This window comes from Pantherophis guttatus, chromosome 17 (assembly GCF_059756535.1).
Source record: "Pantherophis guttatus breed Tessera chromosome 17, ASM5975653v1, whole genome shotgun sequence".
Taxonomy (NCBI): domain Eukaryota; kingdom Metazoa; phylum Chordata; class Lepidosauria; order Squamata; family Colubridae; genus Pantherophis; species Pantherophis guttatus.
This window is the reverse complement of record NC_142079.1, coordinates 16,290,893-16,310,080: the sequence shown is the minus strand read 5'-3', so window position 1 is coordinate 16,310,080 and position 19,188 is coordinate 16,290,893. Positions and strand designations below refer to the sequence as shown.

Sequence of the window (19,188 nt, the reverse complement as noted above, 5' to 3'; positions counted from 1 at the left end):
CACGTGAGACCTATCTGACATTCAGAATCCAGGAAATTAAATTTTTATTGTGTCTCCTCTGAATTATGTTCCTGCTCTTCTCCTGTGTTGACAAAGAATCTTTGCAGATGTTTTGTCTCCCCTCCCTCCAAGCCAGCTCTGTATCCCTAGCAACTTTCTACATGACACGTCATCCAGTCCCCATGGCAACCATTGCTTGGGCAATGACATCATGGTATTACTAGGGCTCTGTGCCCTGAAAGTCAAGAGGAAAGTACTCAGAAGCAAGGGCTGATGGAGCACATGAAAACAGGGAAGCAGATCTAAGCATGAGAACCCATCTCACACCAAAGTTTAGAAGGTAGCCAGGCCAAGACAGTACTGGCAGAATGGAGAAGCCTCCTGAAGCCCTGCTGAGCAGCCTAACAAGTGCCTCAGATCCATGATGGTTTCTTTTTCTGTAATGAACTCTACATGGACACAGACCCCTCCACCAAGCACCAAATTAAGTGCTTCTGGATGTTAGCTTTTCATTAAAACCCTGAAAGGTGAGGCATTAGATTGACTGTATGCATGAATCCCCATATGCAAACACAACAGAAGGATTTATGGCTCCTTCTGGATGTTGGTGTTCAAAGCTGTCCTAGAAAGCCATTTTCTGGATGTCTTCCGGCAGCCATTTCAGTTTTCCTCTCCCATAGCCAGAGGTGGGTTTCAGCAGGTTCTGACCAGTTCTGGAGAACCGGTAGCGGACATTTTGAGTAGTTCGGAGAACCAGTAGTAAAAATTCTAACTGGCCCCGCCCCCATCTATTCTCTGCCCCCCAAGTCCCAACTGATCGGGAGGAAATGGGGATTTTGCAGTAACCTTCCCCTGGATTGGGGTGGGAATGGAGATTTTACAGTATCCTTCCCCTGCCACGCCCACCAAGCCACGCCCACCAAGCCATGCCACGCCCACCAAGCCACACCCACGGAACCGGAAGTAAAAAAATTTGAAACCCACAATGGGAAAACATGTGGATGACTATGAATTATAACTTAAAAGATTTTTTAAATAAAATGATATAGATATTTAATACCTAAGCAATTGTCAAAGATGCATAAAGGTATTTCAAACATATGTTGGAAATGTAAAGAAGAAACTTTACCATCTTTGGTGGACTTGTGACAAATTGAAGAAATACTGGGGTAAGATTCATATTTTAATACAAACAATCCTCAAAATGAAAATAGAACTGAACAAGTGAGCGGACAAGGAACTTGGGAAAAAAGTCAGGAACTTTGTTGTTGTATATGCCGATCACAGTGAGAGTGGAAAGATATGCTAACTTCCCCAATGGAAGAATGGCTGGAAAAACTGATTGTCCAGGTTCCAAGTTACACCCACAACGAAAGAAGACCCTGAGGCTAGGAATTCCTCAAAGTTCCATTTTATTAGTGATGTCATACTGGCACCATCTGGGAAAACCCGAATCAGAAAGCTTCCAGGTTTTCCCCACCCAAGTGAAAGTCCAAGTCCCTTCCCCTGCACCCACATGTCCATCACATGGTCCAATCAATGCACCGTCCCGACTGGAGATGCCTCCCAGCCACACCCCTCCAGGTGCAGGGCAGAGTGACCTTGACTCTCGGAGAAAGGAATGTTATTATGACTATATATCTCCTCATGTGAGGATGATGGATCTAACCCAATAACTCATAAAACACACGTATATCTTCTTTTAATTTCTTTATTGCAGGCCCGAAATGGTCCTAGGCCCATTCAGTTGATAACCACTGACCTTTGTCTCTCTCTTACAGGTACACATCTGGAACTGCTGGATGGCCTTGTGGTGGGACCTCTTATACCCAGGGGGAGGAGTCAGAGGTAAGGTGGAATGATGGGATATGTGGTTATGTTAACCCTTACAGGACTATGAGGGGATGTGATACGAATGGGTTAGACATTTAACTTGACAAAAATCCCTCTAAATGTCTAACTGATGGTAGGTACATGGTATTTACATACACACGTTACATGCGCAAGGTTACATGATTTACATATAGACACATATTTTTGACGTGAGGTACGCGTGTTGTTTGTGAGGTAAAGGTTTGGTAAGTATATCAGTGGTTTGCTCTTCAGTGTCACAGTGTATGGCCTTAATAAAACCAATCTCTGAGAATTGTCTAACATGTTTACACTTAATGTCAATGTGCCTTGATCTCTGTCCCACGATATCGGCCTTTGATATTTCTATGGCTGCTTTATTATGTTGGCTGGCGACACCCAGGGGGAGGGCCTTCTCTGTGGGAGCCCCAGCCCTGTGGAATGAACTGCCCCCGGAAATACGTAAGATCTCCGACCTCCGGGTGTTTCGCTGCGCACTGAAGACCCTGTTGTTCCGCCAGGCCGGGCTATCAACATAATAATTTTAAATTGGGGTATTTTAAATTTCTGGGGTTTTAAATTGAGCCAAATTTATTTAATCATTTTAAATTTTTAATCATTGTTGTGTTTTGTGTTTTTAAATTGGCTGTACACCGCCCTGAGTCCTTCGGGAGAAGGGCGGTATAGAAATAAAATTATTATTATTATTATTATTATTATTATTATTATTATTATTATTATTATTATTATTATTATTATTATTATTATTATTATTATTATTAATTATTATTATTATTATTATTATTATTATTATTATTATTATTATTATTATTATTATTATTATTATCCTCATGGATAATTATTGGGTATGATGGTTCAGTCCAAATATCACTGAGTAAGTCATCAAACCATATTAGGTTATTTGCGGCTTTAGACACAAGCAGACGAATTCTGCCTCAGTGGTAGAGGTGGCTACTAGTTTTTGTTTTCCTGTGTACCAATGTATAGGGCTGTTGTTGAGGAAAAATACGTATCCAGAAGTGCTTTTCCTACTTTTGATATCTCCCGCCCAGTCAGCGTCTGCATAACAGATTAACTTTGGTTTCATGGATAGGTCTGGTTCAAGGCATAAGTGGGCATTAATACTGTATTTTAGGTACCTGAGTAACCTTTTGATGGCATCCCAGTGTAGAGTTGTAGGCTTACTCACATGTCTAGATAGTAGGTTGACAGCTAAAGCGATGTCTGGTCTTGTCCAATCAGCTATGTACAGTAGTGACCCTATGGTTAAGGTGACCAGACGTCCTGCTTTTGGCGGGATAGTCCCGATTTTTAGCAATTTGTCCCGCATTTTAAAAAAGTCCCGATTTTTCATTCCGCCTCCTGAGTCCCAGCTGATGGCTAGAGGGAAAAAAACTGTTTAAACTCTTGCCGCGGGGCTTCAAAAGGCCGCCCTACAACTGATCAGTGTTAAAAGAAAACAAATGAGTAGACCGATGCCTGCAAAAATAGAAAAAAAGCCCCTTACAGCTTCCGCATAGGTTAATTAGCACAAGTTGATTAGCTCGGCTTCCCCACTCTCAGCTGATTTGCTCTCAGCTGTTTTGCGCAGGGCTCTGTTCTGTTGCTAGCTGCAAAGAGTTCCTGGAGCAGATTTTTTTTCCCCTAGCTATGCTGAAAAAGCGAAAGTGAAAGTAAAGCAAGGTCTTTGCTGCAACGTGACAAAATGAGGTAGAGAGAGATTTCTTTTTCTTTTTCCTCACCAAAAAAAGGTAGATGCAAAACTGCAAACAATGGGAAATTTAGGGCAAAAGAGGAGAGTTCAAGATTTTAAAACACAAAAGAAAAAAAACTCTATTTAACTAGGGAATTGTAATAATTGAGATACTATTAATTGTATATTGTGTTGAAAGCAGAAATGGTTAAGTTGTGGTTTGGAGGAATATATGGAGGAAATTATTTGGTTTATTATTATTGGTAAATATAATTAATTGATTTGTAAGAAATTGGATTGCATGGAAATAATTGGAATATTCACGTTCATATTGATTAATATACAAAAAAGATAGTTATATAACTAATTGATTTGTATTAAAATGTTGAATTTGTATTAAACAACTGTATTACATAATTACATAATTAACCAATGTGAGGATGGATATAAAAATAGATGACAATGGGAAGGGGTATAATATAGAATAGAAGGGAAAAATTGAATTTGATTAAGATTAAAGATGACGATGAAGGGTAATATTGTTTTTTTAAAAAAATAGATGAGGAATAAATATGGCAAAAAGGAAATATAGAAATTGTAAATTTAATTGAAATGACTAAACACTGTTTAAATTTGTGAACCGGCCAAATATTCTGTTCAAAGAAAATACATTGTATGTTTGTATGTGTGTTTCTAATTATTGCTATTTATTCATATTTGTTCTCTTTTATTCTTTAAAGTTTAACAATTCATTCTTTATCATAATATCTTTATATTTGTTTGGGATTGGCTTTCTTCCCTTTCATCTTTTTTATTGTACAGCAATCTTTCTCCACAAACCTACCACCTCTCTCTTTTCTTTCCTTCTTACTTTTTCTTCCACCCCCTCTTCTTCTCCTCCCTACTTCCTCTTCCTTTCTCCTTCTCCTCCTCTCTTCCTCCCTCTCTTACCCTCACTCCTACTCTAATTTCCCTTCCCTTCCTTCATCCCTCTCTATTGCTGTATCCTTTTATGCATATGGACTACTCAGAGGGCTGAAAAAGTTATTTTTGACTGGTCCTCACACTTTTGACCAGTCCTTGAACTTACGACTGTCCTCACATTTTACATTTTTGCCCTATCTTGTCATCATGGTGAAGAGAAGCAGTTGTGAAATGAGTAACATGGTTGTTAAGAATGCTGCACGGGCATAAATGTGAGGATGGTCATAAGTGTGAGGACCAGTCAAAAGTGCGAGGACCTGTCAGAAATGACTTTTTTCAGCCCTCTGGTTAGTCGTTTTGTGCATATGGACTCCTCAGAGGGCTGAAAAAGTTATTTTTGACTGGTCCTCACACTTTTGACCAGTCCTCGAACTTACGACTGTCCTCACATTTTACATTTTTGCCCTATCTTGTCATCATGGTGAAGAGAAGCAGTTGTGAAATGAGTGACATGGTTGTTTAGAATGCTGCACGGGCATAAATGTGAGGATGGTCATAAGTGTGAGGACCAGTCAAAAGTGCGAGGACCTGTCAGAAATGACTTTTTTCAGCCCTCTGAGTAGTCCCTATACACATAGCCATGGCCACCCAGTCACATGACCAGCTAGCCACGCCCACCCAGTCACATGACCTCCAGGCCACAGCCACAAAATAAGCCACGCCCACAATGGTGTCCCGCTTTACCAATGTTAAAATCTGGTCACTTTACCTATGGTAGACTTGTACAGTTTGTTGTCAATGAAGGGTTCAGCTTCATTGTACATATTTTTTAGAAAATGTGGTTGCATGGGGGTTTCGCTGGGTTTTGCCTCTGACATATTACATTTTGATAATAGTTCTATGATTTTTTTCTTTTTGCGAGAGTCGGAAACCTTTGTCAGTTTTGGTCACTTGGACCCCTAAGTATTTGTCTATTTTCCCTAGTGATTTTAATGAGAAATTATTCCCTAATTCAGCGGCAAACTTGTCACATTTGGTTTTTTGCTTCCCTATGTATAATATATCGTCCACATAGACAAGGATGCCTTCATTTTTTTTATTGAAAAGTTTTAAAATGTTTTACAAACAAATTCCCTCCCCTTCCCCCACCCCTTCCCCTCTCCCTCCCTCCCCACGACTTCCCAGAGCAAAATACAGGGTATTGCATTTAACAAACATAATCTAACATAAGCAAACTAACTATAAACTCTTAACTTCCCCTTACTCTTTAACTCTGCCATAGGTACTAAAATGTCAAAGTAAAAACAAAAATCATCTAAATATTTCATTCATAAGCTATTTGCAACTTTTTAGTCCCATATTTGTTTTGTATGTAGTCAATCCATCCTCTCCATTCCAGTACATATCTTTCATTCGAACGGTCCTTCAAATATGCAGAGATTTTAGCTATTTCCACCAAATTAGTTACTTTTAATGTCCATTCTTCAATAGTAGGTATTTCTTCCTTCTTCCAATATTGCGCCACCAAAAGTCTGGCTGCAGTTATTAAATTCAAAATCAGATTAGTCTCTATAACTGTACATCCTTAAATTATACCCAATAAAAACAACTGTGGAGTAAATTTTATCTTCCTTTTAAGAATGTTTTGTATAATCCACCATATCTTAATCCAAAATGCCTTAATTTTCTTACATGTCCACCATACATGAAAATACGTTGCATCATCACATTTACATCTCCAACATGTAGGTTGTAAACTCGGGTACATACAGGCTAACTTTTGGGGATCTAAATGCCATCTATAAAACATTTTGTAGAAATTTTCTCTTAGATTTTGGGCTTGGGTAAATTTCACATTTCTAATCCATATTTTCTCCCATACATCCATAGATATTGATTCCCCAAAGTTTTGTGCCCATTTTATCATACAATCCTTCACTAATTCAGTTTCTGAATCTATTTCTATCAATGCATTATACAACCTTTTAATATGCGTTGGACTTTGATCCCTGATTTGTTTTATTAGGTTTTCTTCATTTTGCAAAATGCCAATTTTCTGATCTTCTTTCCACCTAGTATACAACTGCCCATACTGAAACCAGGTTTGAATTTTCCTTTCTTCCTTTAATACCTCTAAAGACTTTAATTGCAGTATACCTCTTTCCAAAATAAGAAGCTCCTTATAAGTAATCACATCTTGTTTCTGCTCCACATTTATATTCTCTATCATATGTCTAGGTATTGTCCAAACAGGTAATTTATTATTTAGTTTATATTGATACTTTTTCCATACACATAATAATGCATTTCTTAATATGACTTTTAAAATTCTTATCCACCTTTTTATCATATAGTAAATATGCATGCCATCCATATAACAAATCATACCCTTCAATATTCAATATTCTCTCTTCTGTTAAATTAATCCAATCACTAATTTCTGAGAGCACAGCTGCCTCGTAATACAATCTTAAATTAAGCATTTTGAGACCTCTACAGGTCTCTACAGGATGCCTTCAAATGATTCTTTTTCTCTCTTTATGAAGAAGCATTTATCCGCTGAAGTGGCGGTGAAGCCCATAGAGTTGAGGGCTTTGGCTAGACAATCGTACCACCTTTTGCCTGACTGCTTGAGTCCATATAAACTTTTATTCAGAAGCCATGTGTTGTTTTTTCCTTCATTGTATCCTGGTGGGGCCTTGACGTAAATTTCCTTATCCAATTCTGCATGAAGATATGCAGTTTGCACATCGAATTGAAATACTTCTAGTCCCAGGATGGTGGCTATTACTAGGGCACTCTTGACACTCTCAGCCCTGACCATGGGCGAGTAGGTGTCTGTGTAGTCCTCTGGGTACGTCTGGGCGAAGCCTTGTGCGACTAGCCTTGCTTTTTACAATACTTTATTGTTTTCTAGTGCCTTGACCTTGAACACCCACTTGGTCCCTATTGGTTTTTTGTTTTCTGGTACTTGAGCTGGTGAGTATACTCGCAGGTCCCTAAGACTCTCCATTTCCCTTTCCATGGCTTGTTTCCATTTTTCTTTCTCTTCCTGGGGAAGGTCGGGTATCTCTTCATAGGAACTGGGTGTGATATTGCCTGTATGTATAGACATGACGTAATCCTCAAGTCTCTTTGGTATTTTGTTTCTATTCGTTCTGACTGGTCTGTCAGGAGGTGTGTCTGTTTCATGCAGGTACTCAGCTTCTTTGTTAGTGAGACTATCTAAGTTCAAAGTGGGATGCCCCTCCTTCCATTCCTCGGCCCTTAGTTCATGGTGTTTGGGCCTGTGTGTTTTGGTTTCTTTTGCTTTTTCAGTGATTGGTTCCTCATCCTTTTGTTTATATGAGTGCATATCCCCGCCAAGAAAAATGTCATTGGAATGAAGCCTTGACCAATTTGAATGTTCATGAAAGTCCGCAGATCTAGACACAATAAACTTGTTATTGCAATCCACGAACCTGAAACCTTTTGTTCCTGGTTCATACCCCATGAATCTTAGTCTTTTGGATATCTTTTCTCCTTTCTTTTTTAGTTGTCTGGGGATATGAATGTCCGCTGGGACACCAAATATATGCAGGTGGGCTAGGTTAGGTTTTCTCATACATTATCTCATATGGGGTTTTATTAATTGAACTTGACCACAATCTGTTCAGTGTATAGTTGGAGTAATGCAATGCCTCTGACCAGAATGATTGGCTCATCCCTGCGTCTTCTAGGACACATCTCACCATTGTTTGGAGCACGCCGTTTTTACGTTCTACGACTCCATTTTGAAAAGGGGAAAAAGGTGAGAAGTGAAATGCAATATGCCCCTTTCCCTTAACCATTTCGTAAAGTCTCTGGCCATGAATTCTGTACCTCGGTCAGTCATTATCTGCTTGATTTTGGTGCCATGTTGTAGTTCCACTCTTTTATAGAATTCTTTGAATTTTTGGAATGCTTCATTTTTATGTCTGAGTGAATATACATAACCATAGTCGTCCACAATGGTTAGAAAAAATCTTTTACTATGCCTAATGGATGATTTCAATGGCCCCACTAGGTCCATGTGTACTAATTGAAAGGTAGAGTCAGTAGTCCGCTCTGATTTCTTAGGCCTCGCTTTGACCTTAATTTTTGAGCGCTTACAAACGGAACACTCTAAATAATTCTCACAATCTTTTACTTTTAAACCCTCGGTACATTCCAACATTTTCTTTTTTTTTTATTGAAAAGTTTTAAAAAGTTTTACAGACATTTCCCCTTCCCCCTCTCTCCTCCCCTTCCAACCCTCCCCTTCCCCTCCCTCCCCCCCCACTTCCCAGAGCAAAATACAGGGTATAACTTTTAACAATCATAAGCTAACATAAGCTAATTATCTATAGCCTCCTATCCACCTCTTGAACTTTTAACTCCCCTTTTACTAAACTAAATTTAAGTACTTTATAAAATCTCTTTGATCATTCGTAAGCTATTTGAAATTTTTTAGTCCGATATTTGCCTTGAATATAATCAATCCATCTTCTCCATTCTAACATATATTTCTCATTTGAATGGTCCTTTAGATATGCTGAAATTTTTGCCATTTCTGCTAAATTTACTACTTTTAATATCCATTCTTGAATAGTAGGTAAATCTTCCTTCTTCCAGTACTGCGCCACCAAGAGTCTTGCTGCAGTTATTAAGTTCAGAATCAAATTAGTCTCTATAGCCGTACAATCTGTAATTATACCTAACAAAAACAACTGTGGAGTAAACTTTATCCTTTTTTAAAAAATATTTTGAATAATCCACCATATTTTTATCCAAAATGCTTTAACTTTTTTACAAGTCCACCAAACATGAAAATAGGTAGCATCATCACGATCACATCTCCAACATTTGGGTTGTAGGTTTGGGTACATGCAAGCTAATTTTTTGGGATCCAAATGCCATCTATAAAACATTTTATAAAAATTTTCTCTCAAATTTTGAGCTTGTGTAAATTTTACATTTCTTACCCAGATCCTTTCCCATGTTTCCATCATTATTGGTTCCTCGAAATTTTGTGCCCATTTTATCATACAATCTTTAACTAACTCTGTCTCCGAGTCTATTTCTATCAATATATTATACAACCTTTTTATGTGCATTTGACTCTGGTCCCTAATTTGTTTTATCAAATTTTCTTCACTTTGTGTAATACCAATTTTCTGATCTTTTTTCCATCTATTCTGCAGCTGTACCTATTGAAACCAGGTTTGAATTGCCCTTTCCTCTCTTAATACATTCAAAGCTTTAACTGTAGTACATTTCTTTCTGTAATCAGAAGTTCTTTATAAGTAATTACATCCTGTCTTTGTTCTATACTTATATTTTCTATCGCATGTCTGGGTACTACCCACATGGGTATCTTGCCATTCAATTTATATTGGTATTTTTTCCAAACACGCAGGAGGGCATTCCTTAATATGTGACTTTTAAAAGTCCTATCCGCCTCCTTCTCATAAACTAAGTAGGCATGCCAACCATATAGCAAATCATACTCTTCAATATTCAATAGTCTTTCATCTGTTAAATTAATCCAGTCACTAATTGCTGACAAAACAGCTGCTTCATAGTACAATTTTAGATTGGGCAATTTCAAACCTCCTCTTTCACGTATATCCTGCATTATTTTTAATTTAACTCTCGGTCTCTTCCCTACCCAAACAAAGTTATTAATACCTTTCTGCCATTCCTCCAGATTTGCATCCTTTTTAAGTATTGGTATCATTTGAAAGAGAAATAGAAACTTGGGCAGAACATTCATTTTAACTACTGCTATTCTTCCCAACAAAGACAGTTGTAATTTTTTCCATTTATCCATCTCTATCTGTATTTTATGCCATAACAATTCATAATTATACTTGTATAATTTCCCATTTGACATTGTAATAAAGATTCCTAAGTACTTAACCTTTTTCACTATCTCGCATTCTGTTACTCTTTCCAATTCTTCTTTTTGATTTGTATTCATATTCTTAGCTATCATCTTTATTTTCCCTATATTTATTTTAAACCCTGACACTTGACCATATTGCCTAATTATATCCATCAAACCTGTAACTGAATTTACTGGTTGGGTTAAAGTTACAACCAAACCATCTGCAAATGTTCATAATCTATAATCATGTTGCCTGATCTTAATACCCTGTATGTTATCCGAGTCCCGTATTTTATTCAGCAATACTTCCAAAGTTAAAATAAACAATAGTAGAGACAAAGGACATCCCTGTCTTGTTCCTTTCTCAATTTTAAAAGTTTCTGTGAGATTACCATTAACTATTATTTGTGCTATTTGTTTCTGATATATTGCCTTAATAGATTGTATGAAATGCTCTCCCAACATTTTCTTAACAACTGGGAAACTGATATGCCCTAGCCTTCTATGGAGAAGGTGGGCACAATTATCATGGATGGGCTTTCCCATAGATACCGTATTTTTACCTGGTGACACACAGTTGGTTTCCCTCTGGTGTATCCCTCCTGTTTCTGTGTTTCCCTTTTTCTCATTGACAGTGCTTATGTTTACACTCCCTTCATTACGCTTGTTAGGTGTAAAGTAAAGTAGACCGTCGTGTATGGTTACCTTCCCAACCTTTTTCCCTTGATTGGATAAGTATACTCTGCCTTCTTTGAACATTATTTCGGTGTTTGTGTCTATTGTAAGTTTTGTGGTGGCTAGCACGTTATAGGGTATTTCTGGCACATATAACACCTCTTCTATTTCTCCTATTCCTGGGATGTGCACACTTCCCTTTCCTATTATCTTGGCAATGCTGTGGTTGGCCACGCTGATCTCAAAATCTGTCTCTATGAGGGAAATGAATAAATTTGAGTTATGTGTGGTGTGGTTAGTGGCTCCTGAGTCTAAGAGCCACATGTTCTCGCTTATTTTTTGTTTGGAGTATGGCTTCCCATATCTGAACCTGTACATGGACCCCGGGTTACTGTCCCTGGAACTGTCCCTATGCTCACTGTTTCGCCTGGGGTTGGGAGACCACCCACGCCCTCGTTCCCTAAAGAGCCTGCGATCTGGTGATTGTCTCCCTCTGCTATCATTGTATCCCCTGTCCCTATTGTTTCTGGGGCAATCCCTTTTTAAATGGTTCTTGGAACCGCAAGAAAAACATTCTAGAGTACCCTTTGCCCTATCCTGGAACTCAACCCTCTTGGTAGGTCTTGGATCTCTCCTGGATAGATGGCGGTCCCTCCTTAGGTTATCTTCTGCAATTAGGCGATTGGTGAGTGTGTCTAAAGATAAGTGTTCTAGACTGAGACTGTCTAGTTGTGTCACAAAGTTGTCCCAGCCATTGTCTAAGGAGTTTATGACTATGCTCATCATACTCTCTTCAGTGATTGCTTCCCCCTTTGCAGTAATTCAGCCCTGGTAGCATTAAGCTTCAAAAGATGCTTGCTCATGGGAACCCCTGGCCTGAGCCTGGCAGAGTGAAAATCCCTGGATATCTTTGTAGTGGTGGCTCTACTTCTACTGTAAAATAGGCTATAAAGTTTTTGCATGACCTCGTGTACCGTCATGTGATTACCTATGCTTGGATATATAGTGGATGAGATGCTGGTTAACAATATACAAAAAGCCGTGTGATGGATACAGTCAATTTCAAATGTCCAAGGTTCCTGGGGTGGTTTTGAAATTAGGAAAAGTATGTTTTCTTTCATAAATATTATTTGCAGTTGCTGACTCCATTCTAAAAGATTTCTCCCATCTACCTGTAGTTTAGGAAAGTTAACAAGTAATGTTCCAGAATTATTTGAGCAATTACTTACTGAGGGCAGCTGTCCATGGTCCTGGATGTGAGTGAATTCACAATATGGTAATGGAATGCTTGAGCTTATGTTAAAAAAAACTGCTAGTCATATTTTTTTCTTCTCTCCCTACAGGTGAAGACTGAGCATGTGCGAAGCTCATCCCGCGCTGGAAGTCATCGGGTGAGGAGCTCGCAGCTAAGGCTCCTAGGCCTAGGCCCAGGCCTGCCAGGGGGAGGTTGGACTCACCCCTGGTGCATCTGGACTCCACGCTGAGTGTCGGAAGCTGTTGCTGGGCAGCTGGATCCCCGGCGAACATCGGTAGAAGGCGCGGGGTCATCGCGGTCGTTGACCGAGGACTTCTGAAGTCCGGCGGCATGGCGGCAGCGGCGGGTCCCGATCCATGGACGCTGGTCCCTGGGTGAGCAGAGAAGCCCGAAGGAGGTCGTAGAGTAGGTAAATTGCTGGGTTGGTTTTCTTCGCTCGGGTCTCGTGCCAGTAGTAGGAGGGGTGATGAGTTCGAGTTCTGCCGTGGGGTCAGTCTGTAGGCGGTCGATGTCCTGTGCTTGTCGCGGAAGTGTGACACTTTTCTGGGGAGTGACAGGGTCGGTGCTTCGGTGCCCATGGTCACTCTGATGTCCCTCTGGCTTTCGGAAGTTTGTTTACGGCTTGTGGCTGGCACGGGAGGCTTGAACGCGGAACACTGCTGCTAGAATCTCGATGGCTCTCTCTATCTCAAGCTCGGTAGGCGAGCTCCTGTTGCTTTGGATTTGTTTCTCACAATTGTCTTCGGGATGTTCCCCGTTTGTTTTGGAGCTCTGGCTGTTTCACGCCATTGAGTTTGAATCCCGGCTCCCCTTTGGTTGTTGGCCATTCCAAGATGGCTGCTGGGAAAAGGACACAAAAATGGATTCGGCTAGCTCTGGGTCATCCGACTGGGCTGGCCTGTCCCTTACCAGAGTGGTGGTTCCCTGAATCAGCTCTGGGGCCTCGATCGCTGCTCCATGGTTTCCGAGAAGGCTTTGGAGGTTCGCGATGAGGTTTTCTTCACTGGTAGGCGTCTCCATTAACTTCAGTATTGATAGCCTTAGTTCATCTCCTTTCTGCGATGCTGATCTGTCCCCGTCCACACACACACACAAACACAGCCAGCCGAGGGTTAAGGAAACACTTTGGCACACACCCAGGTCTTTATCTCCAACTTGGCAGCGATATACACACCGTCTGCCAAGTGCATTTATTTCCACAAAACAGAAAGATAAGATACTTAGCGTACAAAAGTCAAATCAGAATAATATTCCTCTCAGCAGTTTCCGGACGAGGCTTTAGTGACTATCCAAGGTTTACTTTTGTTCGTCACAAGGATCACTGGCCACCACCCTCTATTATATAGTCTCTGGGGTGTGGTCCAGTGACTCAGTTCTAATCCCTAGCATGCCTCCTGAGCTGCTGCAATCGTTTATCACGCCTTCGGAGGCGTGCGTCCAGGAATGATGTCTCTCTCTCGCTCTCATCTGAGCCACCTGTCTCCCTGCTAATCTCCTCTCCCTCGGCCGGCACCTGAGACAGTGCCAGAGGGGAGGGGCCTGGAGAGGGAGGCCTGGCTGACTCCTCTTCCTCATGCTCGGAGCTTTCTTCCTCCGATGGGACAGGCTCAGAGGGCGGGGCTACAACAGATGCTTCCTGTTTGCGATTGCTTGCTTTCTCTTGCTGTCTCTCGTTCCTGGGCAGTGAGTTCAGATCGCCATCCTGCTCACTCTCAGTCAGTGTGGCTCTTGCTGTGGCACCTCCGGGTGTCAGTTGTGCAGCCATTTGTAGCCATTTCACAAGAGTGAAAACTCTTGTGTTTATTCTGTTCTTCTTTTCAGAATAAACAGCTGGTTCAGTCATTATTCAGTTATGGGTAACCATCCTCTGCTACCATTCTGTGAGGATGATGGCTCTAACCCAATAACTCATAAGACACAAGTATATCTTCTTTTAATTTCTTTATTGCAGGCCTGAAATGGTCCTAGGCCCATTCAGTTGATAACCACTGACCTTTGTCTCTCTCTTACAGGTACACATCTGGAACTGCTGGATGGCCTCGTGGTGGGACCTCTTATACCCAGGGGGAGGAGTCAGAGGTAAGGTGGAATGATGGGATATGTGGTTATGTTAACCCTTGCAGGACTATGAGGGGATGTGATACAAATGGGTTAGACATTTAACTTGACACCTCAGTTCCCTACAATTCTCCCCTCCCAGTTTCCCACAGCACTGAGTGTGGCAGCCCTGAAGATCCAAGGAAAAGATGGCCTCCAGGGCTGACACTGATGGGAGCTAGCTGAGATGGCCATATTAGCTGCTTTAAACAAAGAAAAAAAACATCTAGTTTTGTTTCTACTTGGAAACTCCTTCTAGACTTTGTTCTCGGGCTGGAAAAAAGATGAAAGTTCGACTTTGGGATTTGCTGATTAGATAAGTCTGTTGTTATACAAACAGTTAGTGGACACTAAGTACGCAAAAGTAAAAAGTTGTGGCTGTAACATTAATATCTTTATTCTACTGTGCTGATAAGTTCTGTCAGGAAATTTCAAATAGAATAGAATGAGCTGGAAGGGACCTTTGGAGGTCTTCTAGTCCAGCCCCCTGCTCAAGCAGGAGAACCTAAAGGGGGAGTTTCCCCCCCTTTAACCCACACTTCTTTTCCTCTTTTCTCCTTCCCTGTTATCTTTATTTTCAGCTGTATTTTATATTTTGATACAATAAAATTATGGGACGTGGTGGCTCAGTGGCTAAGACTCTGAGCTTGTCGATCGGAAGGTCAGCAGTTCAGCGGTTCGAATCCTGAGTGCCGCATAATGGGGTGAGCTCCCATTACTTGTCCCAGCTTCTGCCAACCTAGCAGTTCAAAAGCAGGTAAAAAATGCAAGTAGAAAAATAGGGACACCCTTCGGTGGGAAGGTAACAGCGTTCCATGCGCCTTTGGCATTGAGTCATGCCAGCCACATGACCACGGAGATGTCTTTGGACAGGGCTCTTCGACTTTGAAACGGAGATGAGCACCACCCCCTAGAGTCGGGAACGACTAGCATATATGTGCGAGGGGAACCTTTACCTTTATAATAAAATTATATAAATTATATAAAAACTTGCCACAATGCTAAGCCATACAGCACTGTCTCCGCAGCAGCACATTTGGCCAGACAGACAGATATACACTAGGCACATGATGTGACTGCTGAATGAGGGCAGTGAGGTGATAATGGATGGAGAGCTGGGATCCGAAAGTTCTTCAGGTGGTGCCCTCCCTGGCTTCCTCTTCCTGCTGGTTGACATCCAAAGTGAGGTGCTCTTCCTCATTCCACGTGTCCAACCCTGGAATACCTTCGCCCAATGGCTAGCCAGCAGCCATTTCACAGCCTTCCTTGTAAGCAACCTCAGTGGCATCCACCACACTGCTTTTCTTTGCCTCTGGAGTACTTTAGCCAAATAGCAGCAATAATCGTCTTTCGTTCTTGTTCTCACTGAATATCACCAGAGTTTTTGGTTAAGAACTTATCTTGGGAAGCCAAGACATCATTGTGTTCTCCCTTTTCTCCTTCTGTGCTTTCAGTCTTTTCAGCTTCTTTTCATTCTCATCAGCTTTCAGGGCTCAATGCTGCTGCTGAGTCACCAGAAAGATTCCCTGGCTAGATAACAGGTTTCTCTCTCCATCTGAAAGAGGTTCATTCAGCTCAGTAACCTGCAAATGCACACAAAAGTGTTGACAACTTCAGTTTTAGAGGGCAAAACCTCTCTCTAAAAATACATATACAAACCCAAACATGCAAGCTTGTACCTTATGGCTGTAATCATCCATTACAATTTTATAGCTACAAATACAGTAGATCAGCTGTTGAGTAGTGGAAGGAATGTATTTATTACCAACAATTACCCCTGCAACTCTAGGTGGTTTACAAGGTTTAGAGTTCAAAACAGCCATAAAACGATCAACATTAAGTAGAGTCGGTTGCTGTCCAATTTAAGGGCTGCCCTTCAGGATTAACTCCTGAAGAAAAGGAAATGTGAGAAGGATGGGCAACTGTGAACTCTTGGGCACACTGCAACCAAGAAGCCCCTTTTCTGGGAGTCTCTGGGAATCTCTCACATCTGCAGTATTCCCTCCTCCTGGTCCCTGCAGGATAAGCAGATTCTACCTGGGGAAGATGGCCTGGGCTTTTAGGTTAACACCAGCATTCCTGGCCGCAGCTTCCCCCAGCTTTCCCAGAAGTTGCAGTCAATAGGACTGCTTTGGAGCAATAAATGGAACACCCATGGAACTGGGGCAGTTCTGCCTTGCTGGGATTTAGCCTCAGTCTGTTTTGCTCATCCTCTTTTGTGGTTTAGCTACTTGATATTCCATAAACGCTGTACTTCAATTCTTTGGGTGTCTTGCTCAGTACTCAGTACAATGTAGAGAAAAATAAAGTCTTACACTTAGGCAAGAAAAACCAATAGTATACATATAGACTGGGTGAAACCAGGCTTAATAGCAGAAACTGTGAGAGGGATCTTGGAGTCTTAGTGGACAAACAGTTAAATATGAGCTAACTGTGCAATGGCAGCCAAAAAAGCCAACACAATCCTAAATTGCATTAATACAGGGATCCAATCAAGATCAAGGGAGGTACTAATACCACTCTATAAAGCCCTAGTAAGACCACACCTAGAATCCTGAATCCAGTTTTGGTCACCAGACTATAACGAAGAGGTTGAGACTCTGGAAAAAGTACAAAGAAAAGCAACCAGGATGATGAGGGGACTGGAGATTAAAACGTACGATGAACGGTTGCAGGAACTGGGCCTGGCTAGTCTAGTGAAGAGAAGCACCAGGGGAGACATGATAGCCGTCTTCCAGTATTTGAGGGGCTGCCACAGAGAGGAGGGAGGGGGTCAAGCTATTCTCCAAGGCACCCGAAGGCCAGACAAGGAATAACGGATGGAAACTGATCAAGGAGAGAGTCAACCTAGAAATAAGGAGGAATTTTCTGACAGGGAGAATAATCAGCCGATGGAACAGAAGTTGCCTTTGGAAGTTGTGGGAGCTTCATCACTGGAGACTTTCAAGAAGAGACTGGACAGCCATCTGTCAGAAATGGTGTAGGGTCTCCTGCTTGAGCAGGGGGTTGGACTAGATGACCTACAAGGTCCCTTCTGACTCGTTAGTCTGTAACTGTAAATTTACTACAAACATATACATAACATGCCTTTATAATCGAACCCTACTCTCACCAAGGTCACTCTGGAGTAACTTGCTCCTGGCTACACACTATTACTAAGAGCCAGTCCTCTTCCCCAGGTACCTTGTGAACTCACACACACAGAGCTTTGGGCAATTAGTTATATCAGCTGCCAGAGAGAAAAACAGGCTTGCTTTGAGGCTGGAGTCACCAGCTTTTTACCAGCTTTCATTCCCTGCTCATCTCCCAGCATTTCTCTTTCAGTTCAGGGCTTGGGAGGATTTTTCTCTAATAAGGTAACCAATAATGCTCATTCTTTTTCTTCTACTAGCCGTCCTCTCCTATGCTTCCTACTGCCTCCGTATTTGAAGGAGAGTGAAGTTCAACAAATAATAAGACGGCTCCCTTCTGATTTATTTTTTCATCCTACTTTTATCTCTTTTTCTAGCCTGTATTATTTACATTTATTTATTTATTTATTTATTTTTCATATTTGTATACCGCCCTACTCCCGAAGGACTCAGGGCGGTGAACAGCCAGAAATAAAATACAAAGACATACGAAAGTTAAAAACTATTAAAAACAGATTAAATAATTTAGGCTCAAAAAATTAAAACATCCAATTTATCTAAAAAACATTTAAAACCCAATTTAAAAGCCAATTTAGAAGGGAGAGTTAGGCCAGACCAGCCTGTTGGAATAAAAACGTTTTTAGGGCGCGGCGGAAGATGCGTAAGTCTTGGATCCTCCATATCTCCGGGGGGAGCTCGTTCCAGATGGCAGGTGCCCCCACAGAGAAGGCTCTCCCCCTGGGGGCTGCCAGTCAACATTGTTTGGCCGATGGCACCCTGAGGAGCCCCTCTCTATGGGAGCGAACTGGTCGGTGAGAGGCTACTGGTGGCAGAAGGCGGTCTCGTAAGTACCCTGGTCCTGAGCCATGGAGCGCTCTAAAGGTGGTAACCAAAACCTTGAAGCGCACCCGGAAGACCACTGGGAGCCAGTGCAGCTCGCGCAGGAGGGGGGTCACATGGGAGCGCCACATCGCTCCCGTCACCACCCGCGCGGCCGCATTCTGGACCAATTGGAGCCTCTGGGTGCTCCTCAAGGGGAGCCCCATGTAGAGAGCATTGCAATAATCCAGGCGTGAGGTGACAAGGGCGTGAGTGACCGTGCGTAACGAGTCCCGATCCAGGAAGGGGCGCAACTGGTGAATCAGGTGAACCTGATAAAAAGTCCTCCTGGCCACGGCCACCATATGCTCTTCTAAAGACAGCCGCGAGTCCAGGAGGACACCCAAGTTGCGAACCCCATCTGTGGGGGCCAACGACTCGCCCCCAATAGTCAGAGATGGCGCCAACTGACTATATCGGGACGTCGGAAACCACAGCCACTCGGTCTTGGATGGGTTGAGCCTGAGTCTGTTCCTCCCCATCCAGATCCGTACGGCCTCCAGGCACCGGGACATCACCTCGAGGGCATCATTGGGGTGGTCTGGGGTGGAGATGTACAGCTGGGTGTCATCAGCATACTGATGGTACTTCACCCCAAAACCACGGATGATCTCACCCAGCGGCTTCACATAAATGTTGAACAGAAGGGGCAAGAGGACCGATCCTTGTGGCACCCCACATACAAGGGGCCTCGGGGTCGACCTCTGCCCCCCTGTCAACACAGACTGCGACCGGTTGGAGAGAAAGGAGGAGAACCACTGTAAAACAGTGCCCC

General features: G+C 42.0%; 1 long non-coding RNA gene across 1 annotated transcript; it reads left to right on the top strand.

Annotated features, from left to right (window-relative positions):
• The first annotated feature begins 229 nt into the window (after positions 1–229).
• Positions 230–15,067, top strand: LOC132709554 (uncharacterized). Its single transcript, XR_009620586.2, has 4 exons — positions 230–527; positions 1,782–1,848; positions 14,319–14,385; positions 14,985–15,067. It is a non-coding gene; the product is annotated as an uncharacterized LOC132709554 (long non-coding RNA).
• The last annotated feature ends 4,121 nt before the right edge of the window (positions 15,068–19,188 follow it).